The 10,387-nt window shown below is 40.0% G+C and overlaps 1 long non-coding RNA gene across 1 annotated transcript; it reads left to right on the top strand.

Annotated features, from left to right (window-relative positions):
• Positions 1 to 2,239: 2,239 nt before the first annotated feature.
• Positions 2,240 to 4,973, top strand: LOC310665321. Its single transcript, XR_014505401.1, has 3 exons — positions 2,240 to 2,526; positions 3,782 to 4,187; positions 4,832 to 4,973. It is a non-coding gene; the product is annotated as an uncharacterized lncRNA (long non-coding RNA).
• Positions 4,974 to 10,387: the final 5,414 nt, after the last annotated feature.

The following is a 10,387-nucleotide window of genomic DNA, read 5'->3' as shown; positions in this document are numbered from 1 at the left end:
ATATTTCAGCCCACTGCTCCTGAGTGCCTGTATTAAGGAACAGAGTCTGACTACACAAGCAAGAAAATGTACGTTGATAATGCAGCATAACATACAAGCATGTTCATTCATCTCTGCTTTGCAAATACACGATGGATCTGACTAGAAAAGCACACTAGGATTTTCAGGTTTTCAAACTCCATTTTGATTTTAAATCTATAGTAGACAAGAGGAAGTTGGAAGGGCGAGGGGAGGGTGCTGTGGTAAGCATATTTTACGGACCCACACAGCCCGATCTGCTTTTCACTGCTGAAGTTAGTCTCATGGTGGTGCTACGAGGTTTGAAAAAGAAATAGACCCTTGTCGACGCAACCTATTCTGGTGGTCCTTGCTAGATCCTGGCTTAGTACAAATGGGATATGGGAGAGCAAAGGTTTTTAATGGCAGTTTGGAATCTGCTCTGAAAAGCCCTGAAAGTAAGCAAGCATACTTATTTCCAAAGCATGATTAACAGGGGTTCATCTATGATTAAGAAGATAGGTAATTTTCTGTCTCTTCTCCAATTGGTCAAGCATTAGTTAGTGCTTCTCTGGGGTTAGGACCAATGTCTGTTGCAAAAAAAAAAAAAGGGGGGGGGGAGCTGCTTTCTGGATTCCAGTAGATTCCAGTAGCAGCCTTTTCCATCTTGACAAAGTATAGTGGTATAGAACTTAATTCATTCTGGAGGTCCGTTCTTAACCGGAAACTGTTCTTAACCTGAGGCACCACTTTAGCTAATGGGGCCTCCCGCTGCCACCATGCAATTTCTGTTCTCATCCTGAAGCAAAGTTCTTAACCCGAGGTACTATTTCTGGGTTAGCGGAGTCTGTAACTTGAAGCGTCTGTAACCCGAGGTACCACTGTAATAGTAACAGTGCAAGATTAAATGCCCTGGGTTCTTTTGTGAGGAAAGGTTGGGAGTAATAATAATAATAATAATAATAAAATAAGAGTTGCAGTGACCTTGAAACTTCTAACAGTGCATCTGTAGCATGCAAGGTGTTTGCTCTTGCATAAATATATTTGGAGGATAAGAAAAGAGCACCAATTGAAGTTAATCCTAAGACTGACTCCTAAAATTGCCTTGTCAGCACGATCTAATATACAAGACTTCTTAAAGTATCGGGTGTGAGTCCAAACTGCATTGTCTAAAGTGGTCAAAATACTAGCCTTCAGTCTGATTTTACATGACACAATCTCCATGAAACTTTGTGCATATGAGTGACGTATGAGTGTGCGGACTTCCTTTAACCCACAATTTGCTATTAACTTAGCATGGACTTCTCTGCATATACCATGTAGCTGTTTTTGTTTCCAACTGCAGACCATAAATGGACATTTTGATAACCATAGGAGTTTACGGTTAATCAATTTTTTAAATTATTAATAACAAATCACCTTCCAAATCTAAAAAACTGAAAATTGCTGTTAACCTTATTTGAGAAAAAGAACAGATACATTTTATTATTAGCACGTGGAACAATTAAATAAAGAGCTGGCAGGACAGAGTTGGCAATCTGCACATCCCAAATATAATAGTAAGGTACTACTTCTAGTACCACCACAACTAGTAGTAACATAGTAGCAATTATACTAATTTATGTTCGGGACTTTCTGTCCATTTGCTATTTATACTGTATACCGTAGGGAAAGTCTCCAGCCTTCTGTCTATTTCCTGAAGGATTTTGGGTTTTATCTTCAAGGATTTGCCTTATTTACTAGAGTCTGACCTCTCCTTTAGTGTAAGCATATTGCTTCGTGTTTAGCTCATTTACTGAGTCAGCTAAACGAGTGCCAAATATTGTTCTCTTTGCAGGATGTTCTTCCTGGAATTCCACAGCACACCAAAGAGACATTCAGTGGGAAAATGAAAATAAGGTCAACTTTCCCTCAGGAGTGCAGAGCACAAGAAATATGCTAACATTCCCCGAGACTTCCTTCCCAGAAACCTCAAAGCCACTAAGGCGTCTCGGTTATTCTAACATATTTGAATCTGCAGTCGTTTCCTTGCATCTCCATTCCTGAAAGAAAGATGCTGAAATAAAGAGCAAAAGTCCCTCACTTTCAAGAAAGGATTTTTTACCCAAGGATTGTGGTTCAATAAAGGCTGTATTTATGTTGGATACATGCCCCGTGATATGAACAAGCCATCAAAATCTAATTTCACTGATTAGATACCTAGTGTTGAGAAGGGAAACTGTCATCCCCACCAACATGGAAATGAACTGCTAAGTCAACTTGCATGATGCACAAATATTTCTGCCAAGGGTTTGGTTAACACCATCTTTCTTTGACTGGACAAATGGGTCAAATGAAGAAGTCTTATAAGAACTGTAGTTTGCCTAGTCCTGTCACAACACTGAGGAAATGCATATTCTTTGAGGAATGATCCAATGGACCTTTTCACCCTGTGTCATCTAAGTTTCCGGGGAATTGTGAATCATCTTTCTTGACACAAAACATTGCAAAGAAACCAAAATGTTTCTCTGGAAGAGCTACAGGAAATTAGTAAATTGCACTTTAACTTTCCAGGTTTTAAAACTTTAAAGGCTGGTCTGCTGTATAACTTACTCTGAAGCAAGTCCCACTTAGTTCAGTGGGGTTATTGTCAACACAGATCTGGCCACGATTCAGCACAAGCTGAGATCTTTTAAGTCCTACCAGTTTCAATGGAAGAATTAAAAGCATCTCCTATTGAGACTGTTAACGCTTAAAAATGATGAACTTTGACTGAATCATGTTTGTGGATTCAGAGCAATGAGAACAAACGAACAAACATGAATTTCTAGGCCCTGTTCAGGTGTGTCTCTCCACCCACAGAGGGGAGGAGGCATGTTTCTCACTATTTCCATTGTGCCCTTGTCACTGAATGGGCAGCTCTCAAGGTGAGCCCTCCAGGGATTTCAAAAATGAATTTTCATTGGTAGCGGGGGAAGAGTGGCTCACCTCAACAGGGAACTTCATGTGAAAGGGCATTTTTCATCTTCATTTTAAAAGATTAATCATGCATTTATTCAAATAAGGAAAAGTCATGAAATGTGCATTTTAGTAGGAAATGATTGCAACTGCAATAAAAAATAAATTTAAAAATTGTCCAGTAGCACCTTAGAGACCAACTAAGTATGTTCTGGGTATAAGTTTTCGTGTGCATGCACAGTTCTTCAGATACACATGAAAGCTTATACCCAGAACATACTTAGTTGGTCTCTAAGGTGCTACTGGACAATTTTTATTTATTTATTTCGGCTGTGTCAGACCAACACAGCTACCTACCTGAATCTAACTGTAATAAAGTTGGCATTTATAATTTAACTAAAAAAGTCCAAGACTCTGAAATGCCCTCTCTGGAACAGGCTGACACTGTCGCCTGTCTCCGACTGAAATAAAGTGGGCGATAGCAGGCTAGGGAATCTTAAAAGGTGGTACCAATCTTGTGCTTGCTTGTGTGTCATTCACTATAAGATTATGAAGGGACGCAATTCTCTCAGTTTGCACTGAGTACGGTGAGAGTTGCGACTGCTGCCAGACATTTTTGCACCACGCCAGAAGTTATGAGAAACAGCTGGTGAAGATGGTGAAGACATTGAGCACCCTAAATCACTCCTGTGCGGGAGATGGGGGCACTTCAGACATTATTTGCTGGCATTCACATGCTTCATCTGAAAACACACCATCTTTTCCTGGGAAAACTCTGGCACACAATATCTGTTGGCTTAAGGCATTTTGCAACAGCTTATCAAAGCTCTTTGTTTCCTTCTCTCAGGATTTGGCATTGTGCACCTCACCTACACACCAATTTCTGAATAGCTTTATCAGCATGACGTCCTGGAGATGTTCACTAATTGCTCATAGGGATGCTTCTTCCTCCCGGATTGGTCCTCCAGTCACCAAGACTTGGACTTTACTTCAAAGCAGGTCCTTAAAGGGCTAATTCGAGAGTCCAAAAGAGCAACAGACTTCTCAGGACCTCAAGTCTCCATTTGTTTCTCCAAAACCCCCAAAGACAGTAACGCTGGCAAAGGGGAAGACTCCCAGAAGGAAAGCCTGGTGGGAAATTGAGTTCTTGACCCATATTCCAGAAGTGATTTACAATTGAAAACACTGGCAAATTTATTTTAAGTATGCTCCTCCCTCCATATGAATTTGAGAGACTCAAAGCTAATAACTAGGTAAGTAGGGCTCACCCATTAAACTAACTTGGCAGGCTGGAAGTGCCCTGAATGCAAATCCTGCAGTTAATTCTGCAATTTATTCTGTTTTCCAGACATTTTCCTAACTTTTAATTTGCATGTTATGTTTAAGCATTCACGTGACATAAAAATCACTTCTGGAAATATAGTAAAGTGCAACTTTAGCCCTCTTTTCCGTGTTAGTTGCTTCCAGAAAAATCCATTAGCATACATGGAGACCTGGAAAATCCTTAGAGTTTTGCAACTAACTCAAGTGTCCGTATGTCCACATGCCCTTCTCTCCAACTGTCAAACTTATGCCAAGAGAAGATATCCACAGAAAAGACGTCCCGTAAGACGACCCAGTCAGTTTATAGCAGAGGCAAGATTCAATCCCGGGACTTCCTGATTTATAGCTGAGTCTTGTGCAGTGGAATCCTTTGTCTATCCACACATTACAAAATTACGCAAATTAAAATAAAGTACACTGAATCAACATGAAGCTTTAAAAAGCAATAATAATAATAATAATAATAGTTCCTGAAATGGTTTCAGGGAAACAAAGAGCATGGTTTTAAGGTCTCTAGGGGGTATGACTATTTCATTATAAAACATTTTTATTGACACGTTCATTTTTATTCCAGGGAGATTTTCACCGATTTAAGAAATACATTTCAATGACTTCGAGCGAAACAGTGTGGATCCAGCCTTTTTCTTTTCTTTTACAACTTTCATTGATGTCAATTGGAATCCCTCTCATGCACCCAAAGTAGAGTTTAGCCTTTGGATTGTGTTGTTTGTTAAGTGAGCAAGTATGTAATACCAACATGTGAACACACACACACACATACACCCAGGTCCCCCAAAGCAGCTGCTTCAATCTCTCATTTGCTTTGAAGGGTCCTAAGGCCACCTGGACGTTGTACCTACTGAAAAGTATATGATTCTGAAACTGTTCTCCTTCTGCAAGAACCCTGCAACTAATATTTTCTGTATTTCCTTGACTGAATCAAGCACGTACACTCACTCTGAAACAACCACTAGATTCCATGTGAGATACAGTTTCAATTTTACGGTAAATTTCCTGTTTTATGGATTCCTTTCTAAAAAAAGCTCCTTGTGGTATTCTTGGGAGAACACTAACTTTTTCTTAAAGCAGACAAAACTCTGCCCTTTTCTCAGCTCTTAGGGTGATTTTTTCAGCTTTCTCCTCACCCCCCCCCCTTAAAAAATAGATTGGAGCTAATAATTATTTTATCTACCTTCAAAACCTTACACTGTAGTTATTTAAAATGTATTTATGAACAAATCAGATTATTATTTCGTTTTTGAAAAAAGTGTTCAGTTGCTTGCATATTGTTGTTTGCTGCAGGTTTTGTTTAACATTCAATAACTTGCTCTGATCTGGCCCAAAACACATGATCAGGACATATGACTGTTGCCAGCCAACATCTCTTGTATCCCAGTTGCAACATAGGGAAGAGTTGTAGCTCAGTGATAGAGCACTTGAATTGCATGAAGAAGATTCCAGGTTCGAAATACCTGGCATCTCCACCCTGTTATAGACTATATTGAGCCAAATGGCAGTATAAAGCAGTTTCCTAGTAATGCCTTGTAAAAAAGTGACACATATTATTATTACTATGAACCATCCTGTGAACTGCCCTGAGGGTGTAGCATGGTATATAAATTTAATAATAATAATAATAATAATAATAATAATAATAATAATAATAATAATAATTGCACCTAGCTGGTGTGTGCGTGTGCAGAGAATGGATCTACCAGAAACTGAAAGTAACACTTCCCCATTTTTCCAATCTTAAGTTATGTTCTTCGCAATTCCACATGAGCTTGCATTTTTTAAAAAAGAAAAATATTTCATGCAAATTCATCAGTATTTCAGTGCAAATTTATCCAGACACACCCATTTTGCAAGAACCGTTCTCTAATATAATGCATTTTATATGCTAGTTTTAGGAACACAAGCACTTTTATGCACACTTTCCCCTAATAAACACGTTTTTGGACACATTATTCTTTGGGAGAAACGCACTGCGAAATTTGTAAAATAGGAGAATCAGGAAGGATAGCTGCATTTTGGTTCAGAAAGTGAGAATTAGGGAGTTTTGCATTTAAATACTAACCAAACAGCATTGCTCCCCATCCCTCATTGCACCCTCTTACACTTCACTTCCTGCTGCTTCAAATGGGTGGATGGGTGGATGTTCTGTTATATCCATGATGATGTCATATCAAGCATCCTTTTTTACTAGATGCAGCAGCCATATGTCCTGATAGTATTGAGTCTGGGATCTGGACAAAGCTGGGCACACAAGTACAATCGGTTGCAGTTTTGCACAAGGCAATTTTGTTTTAATTTTACATTGTTTAAGAGGGGTGGGAGGGATGAGAAGTCATTTGCATGACTTAGTAGCTAGCTTTTATTTTAAACAGTCTGCACAGATGATGACAAATAGCATCTTTGTATTCAGGAAGAGTATGAAGTTACTTGGTGAAAATCACTACATGTGTTAAATCTTTTCAGCCTGAGCTATAAATATTAAAGGTATGTAGGTATTAAATTACATGATTGCAAACAATGACACGAGCCACAGACAGCACTCTTTGTAGGTTTTTTTTTTTTTTAAAAAAGAAAACAAAAACAATTACTGGCAAATATATAGCATGTCATAACTTCCTAGTGCCAATATGTTGTCAAAGATGTCACAGTGTGGTGTCACAGAATCTATTAGAATGGAGCAGAAGATAGTCACTGCTAATTAGTGTGTAGACAACACTGAGCTAGATAGACCGATTGTCTTGCTTGGTATAAGGGAACTTTCTGTGTCCCTGTTCCTAAAAACCTGATCAGTGTCGATTCCTCTTCCTTTCTCACGACTGCATCGACTAAAGCAAGCATATTCCTGTGCGGCACACAGGAATGCTATCTTGTGGCTACTGTATTTATTTATAGCTTTGCAGAAAAGCAAAACTGTTGGACACTGGCACGACTGAAAGAAATAGTATACTATTAGAAGTTTGGCAGAGGTATTTGGGTAGTTAACCACAGGACTGGTGTTTAGGGTCCGAACTGTTGCGCATCTTCCAAGGTCCTTTGGCTAGCAGGGACTCCTCTGACAATCTCTGGAGCCTCTTGAACCAGTTTCTCCTCATCTTTGATGTATTGAATATATTGATATATTGAATCCAAATTTGGAAATAGGGCGAGTTCACAGTCTAACAAAATGAAATCCTGGAAGACTAAACATTCCCAGACATTGTACCTGGCCTTGTACCTAGCAAGAGATAAGTCCCACCCAGTAGACAGGTTCACTGTCACAGGGTCATCTGAGGCCATACTGTGTCCAACAAATTAGTATGCATAGACTCCTCGTCTTGCACAAGCTCACACCTGGGAGATGGTTGTGGTCATTCATTCCACACCTCTGCTGATCCATCACATTGTGTGCAACTCTGGAAGGTCCCATTCAAAGTGGGCGAGGAGAAAAGTGGCAGAACATTCGCCTTGCCTGCAGAAGGTTCCAGTTTCAATCCCTGGCATCTTCAGTGGGGGTTGGGAGAAACCCTGCAGAGCCATTGCCAGCCAGTATAGAAAATGGACCAATCGATGGACCAATGGCCTGACTCTGTATAGGGCAACTTCCTGTGTTCCTGATCAAACACAGATGTGTAGTCTGGGGCAAAGCCAAGTCTGACAGTCTGGTCTCCATTTTTTATTATATAACTAGGGGGAGCCATATTAAACACTCCTCCCATGACACTCTCCTTGCTGTGGTTGGCTATACAGATACGTCTTAAAATCTTGGCTGTGTGTAGCCGCATCTCTGTTATTTGCTTTTTATACTCTCTGTTTAGGATTCTGTTATTTGTATGGTGATGTCTTAGTTTGTGATTATGATAAATCAATACAAAATATTTTTTAAAAATCATACAGTTACAGAAGGAGCCTCACAAGCCATCTATTCCAACTCCTTGCTTAATGCAAGAAATCTATAGCTAGAACTTCCCCAACTGCTCAGCCACTGCTTGAAAGCTTCTAATGAGGGAGAAAGAGGAGATGTCAAACTTGCAGACAGGGCTGGTTCCATATTTTTTTACATAGGAAGCCCCCTTCTTGTCAGACATAATGAGTCCATCTACCTCAGGATTGTTTTCACTGACCGGCAGTGGTTCTCCAAGATTTCAGGCAGGAGTCCTTTCCAATTCCACCTGGAGATGCCGGGACTTGAAGCTGGGACCTTTTGCAAGACAGGCAGATGCTTCACCACTGAGTCCTTCTCTGTGGTCCTCCTCTGAGGAGGTTGCCCCTGAGCAAAAGGCCTGTTTATTCCTCCTAAGAACTGGACCTTTAGTTCAATTTCCACCCCTCTTAACCCACCCTCCCTGCTTGTGATACGATACCGAGCCTGGTTACTGGAATCCTGCCTCAAATGCATTCCTACCAGTCTTTGAAAGAGTTACACATGACAGAAATTATATCATAGATTTCATTTTCAGAGCAGTTCAAAGTATCCTGAACGATTTCCTCATACTGTGCATGTTTCTCATTGTTTTTCAAATGAGAAAATGATCCATTAATGTGCATGAGAACATATCAGAAGCACATGGCAGTAAAAGAAACTCGGTGGCAGTAGATCTGATCAAAGATCGTTCCAATCTGACCCCTGGTTTTTGATGAAGAAGATTCACGTGGAGACAATTTAGCAAACAAGCGCCGAGTTAAGAGCCCAGAGACATTATAAGGAAATTCAAGGCTCCAGCTAAGCCACATAAAGAATATCATTAAATGCTTTAGAAAAAAATAATATCCACAGTGCCGTGGATAACTTATCTAGGATGTGCATTCCAGAACTTGCTGCTGCCGATTTCATAATGTTGACCTGTCTTCAGGTTGAACTTGTAACTCTATGGGTTTTTTAAAAGACCCCTGGGCTAGAAGTGGTTAATTAGTGCTTTGTGCTACATAGACCCAACCAGAGATAAAAAGGTTTAAAGGTCTCTTGTAACCCCGCAATGCTATTTGTAACACCAAAATAGCCCCCTTTCATTACTGCCGTGCCACAGTAGCACACAGGTTATTTTTTCCCCTTCTTTGCAACGAGGGCAGCTCTCGCATCAGAAGAATTCTTGGCAAATTAATGTGCTACCTCTTGGGCTAATTAAATTAGAAAGGATCAAAAATACAGAGCGGCTTTTGTGGTGGACACAATGTTGTGCTTCATGCATCTTGCTCAGAGAGGAATTTCTGCCATTTATCCCCCCCCCTTTTTTTTTTTTGCCTCTAGCAGTGTTCTGGACTCTCTAACACAGTCAAGTTCCTAATTTGCCTCAATGAGAGAGAATTATTAACTGATAATAAGAAAAGGAGCATTCACAGCTCCAGGCTGAGCTATGCAGAAAAAAAGGGGTGAAGCTACACACAGCACCTGAAGCACATGCAATTTTATTATTATTATTATTAATTCTGCCTAAAACAAGGCATTCAGGAGTAAAATTGCTGTGCAAATGACAAAAACAATTATAATATCAGACTCCTCGGTTTTGAAAAGGCGAACTGTTTTATCTCAAATAGGGATGGCTTAAGCTAATGATGAGTTCACCTCTTCATATATTTGGGTTGGAGCTGCTGCACTTGAACTGATTGTTTTAACTGTTTGTGATTAATTTAGCAGCAACGATGGAGCCTTTGCATGTACAGCTGCAGACACAGAGGTTGCTGTATATGCAGATACCAGGGGGTGGGGCTAGTCAGCATTCCTGATGGTGGGGGCAGGGCTACCCAGCAGATCCCCCATTCATCCAATACTCTTACGGTAGTGTTGTTGTTGTTTAAAAAATTCTGTACTGGCATCTAAAAAACGCAACGAAAACTTTGATATTCAGTTCATGAAGATCATCCTAGGGTTTTTATTTATTTTTTAATTATACCCTACTTTTCACCCCAGGGCTTGGGTTTCTTGCAGAAATAAATACGTATTATACAACTGTTAAGTTCTTTTCAATATGGAATCATGTGTACGGAAGCTGAACAGAAGACAAGGCATCCATTTTAAAGACACCATTTCACCTTACGGAAGTGAAATCAATGGGGGATTGGGGAGCAGCGAATACTGGTGGGTTGTGCCTTCGGTTGCTATGAAATCTGGATGTTCCCCTATCTAATGCAGGGGTGGAAA

Source organism: Podarcis tiliguerta (assembly GCF_965153285.1).
Source record: "Podarcis tiliguerta genome assembly, chromosome: 1".
Taxonomy (NCBI): Eukaryota; Metazoa; Chordata; class Lepidosauria; order Squamata; family Lacertidae; genus Podarcis; species Podarcis tiliguerta.
This window is presented reverse-complemented; position numbering and strand designations above follow the sequence as displayed.